The sequence below is a fragment of the Orcinus orca genome, chromosome 4 (assembly GCF_937001465.1).
Source record: "Orcinus orca chromosome 4, mOrcOrc1.1, whole genome shotgun sequence".
Lineage (NCBI taxonomy): Eukaryota > Metazoa > Chordata > Mammalia > Artiodactyla > Delphinidae > Orcinus > Orcinus orca.
The window spans coordinates 145,154,229-145,170,700 of record NC_064562.1 but is presented as its reverse complement, the minus strand read 5'-3'; positions in this window follow the sequence as shown (position 1 = coordinate 145,170,700).

Sequence of the window (16,472 nt, the reverse complement as noted above, 5' to 3'; positions counted from 1 at the left end):
TCACTCATAAAATCTAGTAGGATCAGTCTGTGTTTATAGCTCTTGAATTCTCAATAGTAAATTTGTTTAAGTCCAAGAATCTGATTATTACAGTATGCCATCAGGCTTACTCAAGCCCAAGCACTTCTATATTAACATACAAATTACTGTATAATAAATTACTTTTATTTTTCTTTTGGGTGAAAGAACATTTACTTTCTTTGTTGTAAGTTATGTGCATTTTAGATTATTTCATTCATGACCTTTTTTCAAGACATAAATGGGAACTTTGTGGAATATTTGTTATAAAAAGGGAGCAATGTAATAACACCAAATGATGGTAAAGGTATACAGCAACGATAACTCTCATTCATTGCTAGTAGGTATGCAAATTGGTATTTTAGAAGCCACTTTGGAAGACAGGCAATTTCTTACAAAGCTAAACCTATTCTTATCATAAGATCAAGCAATCACACTCCTTGGTATTTACCAAAATGAGTTGAAAAATGTATGTCCATATAAAAATCTTCACACAAATATTTATAGCAGCTTTACCAATAATTGCCAGAAATTGGAAGCAACCAAGACATCCTTCGGTGGGTGAATGAATAAAACCATGGCACATCATACAGTGGAATGTGATTCAGTGATTTTAAAAAATGATCTATCCAGCTGTGAAAAGACAGGGAGGGAACTTAATGCATATTACTAAATGAAAGAAGGTAATCTGAAGAAGAGACATACTGTATGATTCCACCTATATGACATTCTGGAAAAGGTAAACTATACAGTAAAAAGATCGGTAGTTGCCAAGATTTCAGAGATAAATTGGTAGAGCACGGAGGATTTTTAGGGCAGTGAAACTATTTTGTATGATACTATGATAAGGATACATAACATTATGCATATGGCTAGACCCATAGAACTGTAGAACACAAAGCATGAACTCTAATGTAAGCTATGGACTTTAGTTAATATTAACGCATCAGTATTGGTTTATCACTTGTAACAACTATACCACACTAACATAAGATGTTAATAATAGGAGAAACTCTGTGTGTGTGTGTGTGTGTGTGTGCGTGTGTGTGAGGGATTTGGGAACTGTCTGTACTTTTTGTTCAATGTTTCTATAAATCTGAAACTGCTATTAAAAATAAAGTCTATTACTTACTTTTTAAAGGGAGTAATGGGTCTGATATAGTTGAGAGACCATTCTTTTTAGAGTCAGAATGAAGGTAACTAACATAAAGGTAAGTAAAGGAGTTGGGTTATTTTCATTCTTTTTCAGTAGGCTACATTGCTCCTTGAGCCACAAACAATGGATTCATTTATTCCTCAGCCAACTTTATCTAAATACATTTTATTTTTTCAAAAGTCTTTTTGTTTTACAAAGTATTTTTCAAAGACTTCACTAATGTTGTATTCCAAAAGCTCTGACACCCTCTGATCTCATATCATAATTTTTTGTGTCTATTCCTTTGTATATACATGTTCTTTGTTGCAGTATAATATTAAAGGGTAAACTCATGATTTTTAGGTGGTGTAATGAAGAAAGTAATGGGATTTTATGACTGATTAACAGAGTATTTTACAAATTGGGATTTCTGGGTTAGCTGTACATGGTTAATATCTAATAGGGCCATGAATTTTGGGATTATCTGTTCCACTGAAAAGAAATTATCTGCACCATTGCTACATAAAATCTACAAGTTACCACCTAACTGTAATAAGTCTGCAGACTTTAATCAATGAGTAATAGTGAGATAAGTACATTTCCCCAAACAATCCTTGGATGGATGCCATCCCTATATAACATTGAAAGGATGTGCCACCTGTCTTGAGTTATTTCCAAACTTTAAATAATTTTTCTGACATCTTTAAAATCTGGACGTACTAAGAAGTCTCTAGGTAGACACTCTTCTTCCTTAAAGTGGCTTTCCTTTTCCTAGAAGATGTAGGTTGCACATCAGTTGCTTTAACACCTTGATCCATGTAGTATTAATTTGATGAATTGTTGGGGATGTAAATTACTGATTCCCTGTATAAACAATCTTCTCACTTGGAGTTCACATCTTTTACTCTATCAAATAAATGAATTAAAATTTTGTCTATCTATAAGGGTATAAAATGCAGGTTGATATCTGACATAGTAAATGTCATAAAATAGTAGAACTTTAGTGACATGAGGTGGAAAGTATGTCTAATACAATGTTAACATTTAAATTTTTTTTAATTATGGAGAATTTTAGGAGTTTTAAAAAATTTTTTCTGATGTTCAAAACATATCTTCACAAAAGACTAAGTTTAACATTATAATATATTTTGGTTAACTGTATTTCTGATCCAGTGTTTACCTGGATTACACAAATTGGTTATTCATTATTATGGTTACTAGTAATAGTAATAGTAACTGTAGCAGTAGTATCATTGTTATTTGGTTCATCCTTGACCACCAAAATTAGAAGAAATAATGCAAAATGAAATAGAATTGTCATCTTATGTAGGCCATGAAAAATCCCAAAATGAGTTGTTGTCACTACTTTTTTTTTTTAGTAAGTGCACAATTATTTAAGACTAAATTTAATAGAAAACTCTTTATGGATAAAAATTAAATAATTTTTAACTATCCTAGAAGTAAGGTATTTGAAATGACCTTCTGCTATCTTAGAAAATATGCCCATGTTGGACTTTTCCTCAATATACTCTCATAATCATTCAAGTTCATCTGATTTAAAATTAAAATTATACTTGAGGAGAATTATTCCTTGAGAACTGTTATAAAAAAATCTATTCACCTCACTGCCAACTCTCAGATTCTAATACTTGAATTATCTCAAGCCCTCATGTAAATTTATGTTTTTATATAGCTCCATATGGAGATTAGATGATATTAAAGCTAAGAAGAGTCTGTGAACTGGCCTGTAACTTTTGTGTGTTAGGCCTTCTCTAGAAAAACAATTTTTGGAAAAGATTTTTGCAAATACTAAGATATTCTATTTAAATCCAACCTGTTCAAAATCCCATAAAACATGGTCTTAAAATCAAGAAGGTAATTGGATTTATGGGTAGCAAATATGTTTAAAATGCAGGAGGATTTCCCACTGAACAGGCAAGAAAGAAATCTACCTTCAATATGTTGACAGAAGCTCTTTTCAATAGAAAATCTCCATTTCACTCCCAGATTCAGTTATGTTGAATATTTTCTTCTCAAAATTTTAATATAGTCAATCTTTCCATACTTTATATGTTGCTTAGAATATGGGTTAAGTTGTTATAAGCAGACTAGGAATAATAAGAGAAAAAAAGTATAATTTTTTGATTTAAATAAAGAGTTTGAAAAAATATCCTGTTCAAAAGTTAATTATACTACTTGTTAGTTATATTATCCTGGGAAAAAAATAAATTGGTCGTTTCGACAATCTTTAAAATATATTTAATAATACCAACCTCATTAATATAAACATCGATGAAGGTAAATAATATATTATTGCTCTTAATGTATTAACATTGTTAGTTTCATGAAATAAATATAGTAGGGGCTCAGTTGTTGAATGAATGGTTGTTACTATTTCAATTCTAGTATAGAACAACTTTATTTGAGCAAGTGCATTCTCTTTAATTCCAAGGAAAGATGTTCTAGAAGAAAACTTGAGTTTCAAAAGTTTTTCCATTTAGCTAGTTTCCTTAAGGTTGTACCAGAGACGATGTCTAGTTATGAGGCAAAGAAAAAGGCAGGAATAGTTTTGTAAAATGGGCAGAAAGGCTATAGGAGATAATCCAGTTATCACCCTTTTAATCTACTCCTAACTTTCTTTCCATTGAAGCAAATTTAGAGATAATCACTAAGGTTTTTACCTAGTACCATGAAAGGAATCAGAGCTTGTGGACCCAAAATATGCTCCTTTGGCATATTGATTATTTTGAGCTAAAGGCACTTGAGAAACAGCAGGTGCAAGAAGGGTTCTCTGGCTTCCGCTTTCTATCTCAACATATACTATAAAATTTTCTGTGAGAAAAGTGCCCTCCTTGTATCAGGAAGAGAATGCCATTCTTATCACTGGAGACTGAGCTGATGCTGAAGTGGATATGTACAAACAACTCTACTAAAATAACGCTAATCTTCCATTAGTTTCCCCTGTATATTTTCTAGTCCCTTTCCCACAATTTACTGCCCCAGCCTAAACCCCTTTGTCTTGTTACTCACCCCCAAGTTTATCATTTCTTTGTTTAAAAAGTTTATAAACTCTCAGTTCTTACTGCTTCTTTGGGCCTTCATTTTCCTTCTGAAGATTGCTGCCTGCATGTGAAATTATTTTTAAAAATCTGTATGCTTTTCTACTATTAATCTGTCTTATATCAGTTTAATTCTCAGGCCCAGCAACAAAACCTAAAAGGGTAGAAAGAATTTTTTCTTTCCCTACACCCATTTGACCTTTATTAACTCAGGTACCCAGGGCATTAGGTTGATTAGAAGAATGCAACTCAAAAGATCGTTTCAGTGGGGGGTTGGGGGGGGAAGGAGGAGACAGTGGAAACCAAAACATCTTTTCCCAAGAGTTTTTGGGAGCATAAAAGGATGTTGAGACCCATGTGCTAAATAATTAAGGAAGCAATAAATAACATTTAAATTATACAATACATTGGAGAGAGCAAGGATAAAGAGGCTGGATATGAAGCTGAGTCATTGGAACCTGAGGTGGCATGTGTAGGAGACAGGACATGGAAACCGGACCAGCAGGGACTGTATAGAAAAAACAAACAAACAAAAACTGTTACCCAGCTGCCTGCACAAGCTCCTAAATTGCTGCAGAAAAGCAAGTGGGAGCCAATTTATGGAGCCATATTGGCATGCCTTCTTGTTGTCATTGGCAGTGGGTCTCCCAGTGACAATTATCCATCCCTGCTTTAAGAAATTGCTCAGTTCAATTCCAACCACTCTCTGTGGGCACTGTCTTCAATAACGAGGAGACTTGTAAACCCAGCCTCTCTGCTACAAATCAGTAGAGTGTGGGGTCCTTGATTCTTAGGGTTGTAGCAGAAAAGGGAAGGTCAAGATTATCAATAATTGGGTAGGGCTGCTGCATATCAGCTTGAATTTTCCTTCGAGTCAAAAAGCAAGGAGATTCTCTTACATTATGTACATAAATCTTATCTCCCCAAAATGTACTATAAGAACACTCAAAAGTTAAGGAAATGATATCTGAATAAGTGTTGGGTAATGAGACGGTAAACACCATCAATTTGATTTTTCTGTCCTCCTAAGGTGAGCAATCCTAGAAACATAGTCAAGTGATTGTTTCAAACTGGGTGGTCAGATTTATTAATAAAAAAGTATTAATTGCATTTTTCTATGAGAAGGATATAGCCCTGTGTAACCCAGATGTCTCAGATTTCCCTAACCATAGGGCTACAAAACAAAACTAAAAAATGCAAGTTGGACCCCCTCCCTGGTATGATCAACTGGCAGAACCCATTAATGGGTGTGGCAGATACAGTCAAGAAGCACTATCTGCCCTGTTTTTCTCTCAACTACAGCTGCTACTTGTGCAAAACTGAGGCTTATGAAAGCATCCAGTGAAGTCTGAGTATAGGGACAGACGTACTTTTTTGCAAACAAGTCTGAAATGCCAAAGTCTTTAATATTTGCCGTATAGGACATTGTGTGGTATGAGCAAAGCACAGAGCCAATTACAAAAAACTAGGCTCCAGTGATAAAAGATAAGTAGAGAAGAATCTTAGACAATTCTCTCAGAGTAAGTTCTGCAAACTGGGTTGCACTCCCTAGAGCTCGTTACAGCAGAAGTGGGTGTTCAGAATTTTCCATCGCATTCTTTGTGAAAGTATTGTGATAAGAAAACAAACAAGCGTGAAGAATCACCCTGTCTTCTTTTTGTGCTACAGGCCCTGGAGAATATTTGATTCCTACAGTATTAGGCAGAAGAGAAGGCTTTACTAGGAGCCAGTGAGACTCAACTCTCTAGCAAAGGGTTTAACAAACAACAAAACAAAAGTTTTAAAATTTACATGAATAACAGAAAAGAAAAAAAAGTTGTTACCGAACCAAACTGGAGTACTCTTGCCAGTGCACAGTCAAGCCAATCTACTGTGAAGGAAAGTGCAACGTGTGACAAAACATATGAAAATCGTGACCTGTCATTCCACCATTGACTCAAAACACTTGAATGAAATAAGTACTCCTATCTTTCTGAGATGTATTATTTAGTGAAAAGTATAGATAAAGAACATTTTATCAGAGTATTATGTAATACCAATTGTGTGATTGGTTCTTAAGGTGTTATCTCTAAAAAAGATTCATCAAAAGACTTGAGTGAATAGTTTTGCCTCTGAGTAAGGGAGCTAGGGAACTGGTAGAAGACATACTGGCATTATTCTCCATCTTCCTTTAAACACTTTTGTAGATTGCTTTTATACAAAATTGTGTATTTTGTAACTTCTTTATGTATCATGTATCCAATAAAGCAAAAATGCAAATAAATAAAAGCTCATCGGAAAATAAAGTTTTAAAGCAAAGAAAATGTGTTTCAAGAACAAGTGTTAGCAGTAATCCTTAGCAGGAAAAAGTACAACAAACACAACAAACACTGGTTCTGCTCGTTCCACCATTGATTATATAATCTTAGCAGTCTATTTAAACCCTCAATCTCATTTTCTGTATCCGAATCTTGGGGACAATAATATGTAAATCAAAATTTTGAAGAAAAATATTTAAAAAGAGAAACTTTGAAAAGCTCTATGAAGCCTAACACAGACAGATGCTCAGTAAGAAAAGGGTGTCATAATATTTTTTTTTGTATGCAAACATATTCAAAATTAGGAAAGCTGATTCACTAAATAATAAAATAAAATAAACAACAAAGAAAAACTCACCAAAGCTGATTATTCATTCTAAGGAATTTCAAATTTGTCCTTTTCTTTTATTCAAGATAAGACCTATTTGCATGTATTCACTATCATAATGAAGAGTTTCAGAAAAGAGCATATTATGGTAAACTTCCGTAAGTAGTAAAACAGTATATAAGAACATGCGTAAATGGTGATCAACGTTATATTTCATTAACCATTTATTTTAAGAGTATTTTATGCACTCAGACTCAGAAGGCAACACAGGAATTAGTTACTAGTGTTAGGTTTTAATAGTAAATCTGGCAAATTATATCTCAGAATCTTGTTCTTACTCTCATAAACAGTTGTGATAAAACAAGGCCTTTCTGCTTATCTCAGATATAAGGTAAAAGGAGAAAATAGAATGATGAATATAAGAGTTACTCATACTTTACATAATTAATAACTATTTTAACCAATTTATCTGATGACTCAGAAGACTAATAGTAGGATGCTAGGGCTTCCCTGGTGGCGCAGTGGTTGAGAGTCCGCCTGCTGATGCTGGGGACACGGGTTTGTGCCCCGGTCCAGGAAGGTCCCACAGGCCGCAGAGCGGCTGGGCCTGTGAGCCATGGCCGCTGGGCCTGCGCGTCCGGAGCCTGTGCTCTGCAACGGGAGAGGCCACAACAGCGAGAGGCACCCCCCCCCCCAAAAAAAATAGTAGGATGCTAGAGAGAGACTATTTTTAAACTGCTGGGATTTAAAGGGAAAACATTGCTGATTGCTATGTTTACTGCAATTCCTTCTTAATCTACATATGAGTATATGTTTTAAACTTAAGCATCTTTTTAATGGAATTAATTCAGGTTGAAAAAATTGTAAGCAATGAATTTAAAAGATTCTAACAAATCATATTTTAAATTAAGAACTTGTTTATACATAGATAGATACATAGATCTAGATATATAGATATAGTATATCACCTAACTAAGAGTAGGAAGTTCATCATTTGCAATATTAAAGTATTTTGTTATTTTCTTAATTAGCAAAATAAAATAAATACATTAAAATATGGTAGTCTTTTAGTGGTCTTATATTTTGATGTAGACTAGAACAAAATTTAATTTAAACATTAGAATATGATGGAATTAGCATAATTAACTGTAATAAATTAATAATTATAGAGAGGACATATGTTTGAAAGGGACATTATTAATTTTACCAAATTCAATATTTTCTAGGTTTATGCATAATTCATTTATGCAAACTAGATGCATGACATTAGACAAAGATTTTTTCATTTAAGTATATGATTGGTAAATGGTAATATTCTGTTATTCATTATCTTAACATATTAGTTTCTAAACATCTTGAAATAATTTCCTTCAAATTGCAATTCAAAACTCAATATGCTTTGGGTTATATTTTTGCATTATAATACCATCTAAAGTTTGATGATTTATATGGAAAGCATTAGTTAATTCTTCCTTTAGAAAATAAATCGACCTTCAGCTTAATGAAAATCACAACTCTAATAACCCTATTTCTATTATTTTTACTCATAGGGGAAATGCTAAATCATTTCGAATGTTTTCATTCTTACTTGTTATTGATTAGTTTCTAAGTTCTTCTAAGACAAATTTAAGCAGCCAACTTGCTGAATGTAAAGACAAATTTAGCTTAGTGAGTTAAACATTCAATAAGAATTCCAGGACAGTCCATTCTTCAAATGAAGAATCTTATTGGAGAGAATAGCTTTTATGTTGCTGCAGAGACAATTTAGCATTTGATGAAACTGTGGTTAAAGTTTATTTTTAGTTATCCTACATGTTCCAATTGTCTTGCTCTCAAACATTAAAGAAAATATTTGGAAGTATAAAACAGAATATTCTTTGCTCATTTTATTAAGGTATGAATATATTAATAAACAGTGAAGTAGAATTATGCTTAGAAATCGATTTATAAGGGCAGTATTTGCATGCCCTCCTGCCTAATATTATGCCTTTGTTCTCCTTCCTGGATGAATAAATGCTCGGTTCCTGCATCTTCTAGTTGCCATAGTTGCCGCTTACAAGGAAATTGAGTAGTAATTTCAGGAAACTCCTTGACAAACTGGTGACTTGCTTTCATAAATACCTAACATAGTAATCATTCAATATTTAAAGAAAGAAGAAAGGAAAAGGAAGCTACAAAACGTTGATATGAATATTTGTGGCACCCAATAATGACTTTATGGTGAAATTTAAAATAACACAGAGTCAGATTTTCCTTCATTTTCATATTTAACTTTGAGGTAAAGATTAATTTAAAAATTGTGTTTAATATCTTATTGTTTGTATTGCTTCATTTGGGCTCCACATATCCTTTTCTCAACGTGGGGTAATATGGCAGATGTGTCATTGAAGGGTGTTTCTCTTCTCATAAATCACAAATTTTGTCCTATGCATCAACATTAGAACCATATCTCTACAGAAAGTGTTAAGGCATAAACGACATGCGGGGAGACATTCATAGAAAATCAAATATTAATTCAACATTTTCTAACATTTGCCTAACACAATGCAGAAATTATTCTTTTTTAATTACTTATTTATTTTTTATTGATGTATAATTGATTTATAATGTTGTCTTAGTTTCTGATGTACAGCAAAGTGATTCAATTATACATACACACATATATGCTTGTGTGTGTGTATATATATATTCTTTTTCAGATTCTTTTCCCATGTAGGTTATTACAAAATATTGAGTATAGTTCCCTGTGCTATACAGTAGGTCCTTGTTTATCTATTTTATACATAATAGTGTGTATATGTTGCTCCCAAATTCCTAATTTATCCCCCTCACCTTTCCCCTCTGGTAAACATAAGTTTGTTTACTATGTTTGTGAATCTGTTTCTGTTTTGTAGATATGATCATTTGTATCATGTTTTACATTCCACATATAAGTGATATCATATGATTTTTGTCTTTCTCTGTTTAACTTACTTCCCTTAGCATGATAACCTCAAGGTCCATCTGTATTGCTGCAAACGGCATTATTTCATTCTTTTTTATGGCTGAGTAATATTCCATTGTATATATGTACCACATCTTCTTTATCCATTCCTCTGTCGATAGACATTTAGGTTGCTTCCATGTCTTGGCTATTGTAATTAGTGCTACAGTGAACATTGCGGTGCATGTATCTTTTTGAGTTATGGTTTTCTCCAGATATATGCCCAGAGTGGGATTGCAGGATCATATGGTAGCTCTATTTTTATTTTTTTAAGGAACCTCCACACTGTTCTCCAGTATGGCTGTACCAATTTATATTCCCACTAGCAGTGTAGGAGGGTTCCTATTTCTCCACACCCTCTCAAGCATTTATTATTTGTAGACTTTTTGATGATGCCCATTCTAACTGGTATGAGGTGATACCTCATTGTATCATTGATATGGGATTAATCTCCAAAATATACAAAAAGCTCATACAGCTCAATATCAGAAAAATCAAACAACCTGATAAAAAAATGGGCAGAAGATCTAAACAGACATTTCTCCAAAGAAAACATACAGATGGCCAAAAGGCACATGAAAAGATGCTCAACATCGCTAATTATTAGAGAAATGCAAATCAGATATTATTCTTATCACTGGAAATATAGTATTTATTAAGATGGACAATAATTTCTTCTTTCAGGAAGGTTACATTGAAATAAACTGGGAAACCAAAAATATCATTAGAATAAGTGGGTTAGCAAATGCTTGGGGACATTTGGTCCACACCAAACAGTCCCTGATATTTGGTCCTTTCCAAAACATTTTGGCATAGACCAAATATGCTCATGGATGTTTTGGATAGGACCAAGTTTCAAGGATCTTATGGCATAGACCAAATGTCTTATGGAGTTTGGACAGGACCAAATGTCCCACAAGGGAATAGGTATAATTTGTAGTATGTTAAATGGTGATAGGTACTATGGAAAATAATAATAATAATAAAGGGAAGGGGAATAGAGTGGCAGTAGAGAGGTGATTGTGGAAATTTAAATAAGGAGGTCAAAGTAACTGAGAGAAAATGACAGTGACTCACACAGATAAACTGCTGGAAGGCGTTTTAGGCAGAGAAAAGAATAAGCGCAAAGACCATAAGGTCTGGATGTGCTTGGCATGTTCTTGATGAGAAAGAGCTAGAGAGTCCTGTGAAGAAAATGGAAAGAGGGTTATAGGTTGTGAGTTCTTAGATAGAAAGGAAGCTGGACTATGTGTACCCTTACAAGCTATGAAAGATAATGGGCTTTTACTTAGAGCGATGCATGGCAGTTGGAGGGCACTGAAAGAGGAATGTCCTTTCAGGATCACTGGGACGGCTTTGCATTGAATACATCGAAGGAGAATTAAGAAAAGAGGAAGAAAGACAGCTTCTGAGATTTTCAACAATCTCAGTGAAAGAAGATGGCTTGGACCAAGGTGCCCAGAGATGACAAATGTTAAGATAGTGATAGTAGGATTTACAGGCACAGGGAAAAGAAGAGAGGTGATCCGGACGCGCAGGCTCAGCGGCCATGGCTCACGGGCCCAGCCGCTCTGCGGCATGTGGGATCCTCCCAGACCGGGGCACGAATCCATGCCCCCTGCATCAGCAGGCGGACTCTCAACCACTGAGCCAACAGGGAAGCCCTGAATATATGATTTTTGAAGTCAGCATAGAGGAGCAGCTAAAAATATAAATTTAGGAATGATCAGAATGCAGATGGTATTTAAATCCAAGACTCTGGAAGAGATGATTAAGAAAGAGAATCTATATGGGAAGGATGTGTGGTCCAAGATCTGAGGCCTTAGGTTAAACCAACTGTAAAATTGGAGGCGACATTTGGGGAGTTGGGGAGAAAACATCTTAGGAGCCTCAGATGCAACAGCCAATGATGCACAGGGGGAAAAAATCTTGTAAGTCAAGTGAACAAGTTTTTCAAGGGAAGAGAAGAGACACAGTTGTGTCACATGCTGCTGATAATAGGTCAAATAAGATGAGGTCCGAGATTGGAGTTAGCAACTGGGAGGTCATTGGTGAACTTGACAATGGAGGTTTCAGTGGATTTGCGGCAAAAGACTGACAGATGTTTTCCAAAGAAATGGGAGAGGAATTTGAGACAGTGAGTTGGGGGTGGGGGGGAAGCTTTCAGTTTAGCTGTAAAGGAAAGGAGAGAAACGCAGTGATCGCTGAAAGGAAAGGGGAGTAGAGAGAGAGATTTTTTTTTTTTTTTTAAGGTGGAAGAAATACTGCCTTCTTTGCATGCTAATGGGAACGTCTGAGTAGAGAGGGAGTACTGTGGACCCAGTATATTTGTTAAATTCCTTTGTAAGTTTGGAGGTGTCCAGATTTTCTGGCCTGGCCAGGACCCCAGGGGTGGGGGAGGGAGGTAGCTCAGGTGTCGCCACTGCCACCATCAGGTCCCAGGAAGGATTTGCAGTCACGCCTGGCAGTAGAGGCTGAGGAATGGAGGGTCCTGGGAGTACCAACTGCACCAGGCTTCTAATCACCTCTCTGCCCCAACTGGAAGAGTGTCTCTGCCACTACTCCTGGGACCACTTGTCATTTCAGCTGCAGCACTTGTGGACAGTCCCTTGTGCGCTGACCACGCCCACCTCCAGTGCTCACCTTGGTCTCTGCTTTGCTGCCCCAGACCTCTTACTAAACCTGCTCAGCTCAGCTTGCTCAGTTTGGGTCCAGGGCAGAGAGGAAGTGAGAGAAGCAGGGACACAAAATGAACAAAACCTCCTCTTGTCCTAGGAGAGACAATTCTGGAATATATCCTACACAGTCCCTCCACTGTCCCCAAGGCCACTGAGCCACGCCGTCCACAGCAGTTAAATGGATACTCCCTCTGTGCTTGCTTTTTCCATTCCCTGGAGGGAATCTTGCTGCCCTGCTCCCTTAGTTTACCTCCCATACAAAGTACCTGAACCCAGGCTTTCCTCTCGGCTCTGTTTAGCGAGGCACCCAAATTGGACGATGCCAAAGGATTTTGATCATAACCTTATTTACAATGGCAAAAATAAAGCCAGCGTTTAAAGCTTTGCATGAACAGTTAAGAATCGTGGTCTACCATTATTAAATACTATGTAGTTATTAAAATATTTTTGAAGAAAATATAAAATTTCCATAAAAGCCAAATCGGGGAGTGGAGGTTGTATATATGATTGGGTTTTATTATATTAATTATTTTAGTAAAAACAGTTTCTTAAGTAATTTATGCCATCTTTATAAACATGAAGATACAATAAATGTTAATTATGAAGATAAATAGCATTAGCAAATCATAATATATAGGAAGAAAGTCAGTGTATTCTTTTCTTTGCCTGCAGGTGAATTGCACAAATGATTGGGTTTTAACTGGTTCAAAAGATAGAGTGAAAAGAATAAATATTTTTAAAGAACTGGAATATGGCAAACAATGTGCCCCAAAACCCTAAAGTAATAGCATCTTTTAAAATGTATACCTGTTTTTATTCATATAAGTATATCGATAATGTGTAGTGACCAAAATGAAATATATTATTGAAAATAAATACCACACATTTATAAAAATATAAAGCAAGACTGTCTTTTCCATGTGGCATGCAATCTTACAGACTTTTTATGCGCTTTAGTTCATTGAACAGACATCCACACTTATTTAACCACAGTGATGTCTTTATACATATTTTTTCTCATTTGATGACTAATTTAGAGGCCATCCATGGATCTAAATCATTTACACTGTTTCTTGCCATGTTTACCACTTAGTCTTCATCTATGCCATACATTAAGATTAATGTTTTTGTGAGGGTTTTAGTGCATTCCTGGAATCATGGCATGTTAATAAAAAACACAGCATTTTATTTTATTATATAAATGGGTAATCTCCTACCAACATGTTGCCAGAGAAATCTTTACAGTCTATTATGTTAATAACTCAAGGATATAAGATCCTCGACTGAAAATAATGAACTATAACCTAAAGTAAATAAAAAATAGATCACAGAGCGATGTTTAACCATCTTCTTTCAGACACCAATAAGGTGTTTTAAAAGGCAAGAATATTCTGATAGTATGTGTCCTCATAGTATCTTTGTATTTGGCTGTATTCTTGAGATCTAGTAGATTATATTATTTTCTGAAACCATAATGGCACCTTTGTAGAATTCATAATGATTCCATGAAGATTTGCAAATTTTGTGATGTAATATGAACTTTGGATTTGCTTATACACACTGCGTAAAATATAAATATAATTTCCTAAGTAGGCAAAACAATAAATTATGTTTGAAAGTAAGACTAAAGCATATTACCATAGAACTTCATTAAATAATGAATTCATTAATTTTCTGTTATTCTCTTATTCTGCAAATATTTACTGAAGGCCCTGCACGTGTCAGGCACTGTTCTGGGCAGTAGATTACAGCAGAGAACAAAACAGGCCAAAGTTGGTGTTCAATTTAGTGAAAGAACACAATCTATAAGCCAGATTTTGAACACTATATGACACGTGTAAGGGAGACTAGAGCTGTGGAGAAAGAAAGGTAAGGAGGGGATGGGAATCAGGGTGGGAATAGTACTACAATTTAAATAGAGTGGGAAAGGAAGCCTTCACTGAGAGTAATCCTTGAGCAAAGTCAAGAGGAGAGAGAGCAAGTAATAGGGAAGAATGTTTCAAACAGAGAGTGCAAAAGCCCTGAGGTGAGAAGGGAGGCGATCTGGTGTGTTTGAGGATAGAAATGAGTTTCCTGATTTCGGAGCAGAGTCGGTGAAGGACATGAGGACTATCTGAACAAAGAGTGACACATGTAGGGGCTTCCCTGGTGGCGCAGTGGTTGAGAGTCCGCCTGCCGATGCAGGGGACACGGGTTCGCGCCCCGGTCCGGGAAGATCCCACATGCCGCGGAGCGGCTGGGCCCGTGAGCCATGGCCGCTGAGCCTGCGCGTCCGGAGCTTGTGCTCCGCAACGGGAGAGGCTACAACAGTGAGAGGCCCGCGTACCGCAAAACAAACAAACAAACAAACAAAACAACAAAAAAAAGAGTGACACATGTTACAGGATTCTGTGGCACTCTTTGCAGAGTGCCCTGCACTGGACCCTTGGTTCTTACTTATCAGAGCCCTGAAGCCACAAACTCCTCCTCTGCGTTTCCAAAATAAGGGCCTGGGGTCTCTATCACCTGAGCAGAATATTCTCCATGAAGACTCAAGTCTCTTCTTTAAACCATATGAACTAAGCAACCAGGATTATACAGCCCCATGAACATCCCCAAGGAATGTCAGTAACTATAATTACTTTAAATTTCTTGATCCCAGCTGTTACTGACCAGAGCTCTTAGACTCCTTAATCAACAGAAATTGTTAAGAGGCCAGACAAAAAATTCAGGCAAAGTTTTACTGGGACTGGTGCGGCAGCACGAGGGGACAAGAATAAGTAACAGGTCCCCTTGCTTGCTCCTTTGGTGGGGGTGGGGGGGTGGGGGGGCGGGGTGCGAGCCGGTCCCTTAAATGGGGTGAAGGTAGGGGCGGGTCCAGGGGTCAGGCCAGAAGGACGGCGTCTGCCCACCCCCTTGGAGGCGCCGTGTGCAGGGATAATGGGCAGGCCCCTGCTTTGGCCCCACACCTCAAAAGCGGCAGTTAGGTTTTTTGGTCTTTTTGTCTCTTGTTGTTCATAATTTGCCCCAACTGGGCATGCACGCAGTTATTTATAGTTTCTTTGCATTCTGTTGCTTGAGGAGCCGTTTGCCCCGGTGCAAGCACTGCAGCAAAGGATCCCCAGGTCCCAGGTCCCAGCCTGTTTCAAAACCATCTGTAACATGGAAATTGAGTTGGTCTCTCTACCCAGAAATTTAAAGAATTATTAAATATAATGCATTTATAGAGTTCCATCTATTATAATAAAGACAGAACTTTTACTTAGACTATTAACTTTCACAGTAGCAATCTGAAAACTGGCACAAATTATGAATTTGCTAAACCATGTTCAATCATTGCAGATCCCAGCAAGGTCTACACATTTAGCATGCTATATTAAAAACAAGGAAGATGAGGCTGACATTGCAAATATGGATTTATTTCACTTGTTGTTAAGAATTACTATTCAACTTTTATGTTAATATTTGTAAATATAATGACCCTTACATAAATAATAGCTACTATATAGCATCTGTTATATGTAATACATTATGCAAAGTATTTATATGCATTACCTCATTTTCTAATTGCAATAGTGAATATATTTTTAAATAAACTTTTAATATTAGAACAGTTATAGATTTACAGAAAAAATCCAAAGAAAATATAGAGATTTCCCATATACCCTGCACTCAGTTTCTCCTATTAATAACATCTTACATTAGTTACAGTACATTTGTTACAATTAATGAGCTAATATTGATACATTAACTAAAGTCCATATTTTGTTTAGATTTCCTTAGCTGTTACCAACTGTCCTTTTCTTTCTTTCTTTCTTTCTTTTTTTTTTTGGCCGGGCCCTCAGCACTGAAAGCAAGGAGTTCTAACCATTGGACCTCCAGGGAATTCCCCGGATTGTCCTTTTCTGTTCCAGGATCCTATCTAGGACATGACATTATATTGAATTATGGTGTCTCCTTAAGCAGCTCTTGGTTGACAATTTCTCAGACTTTTC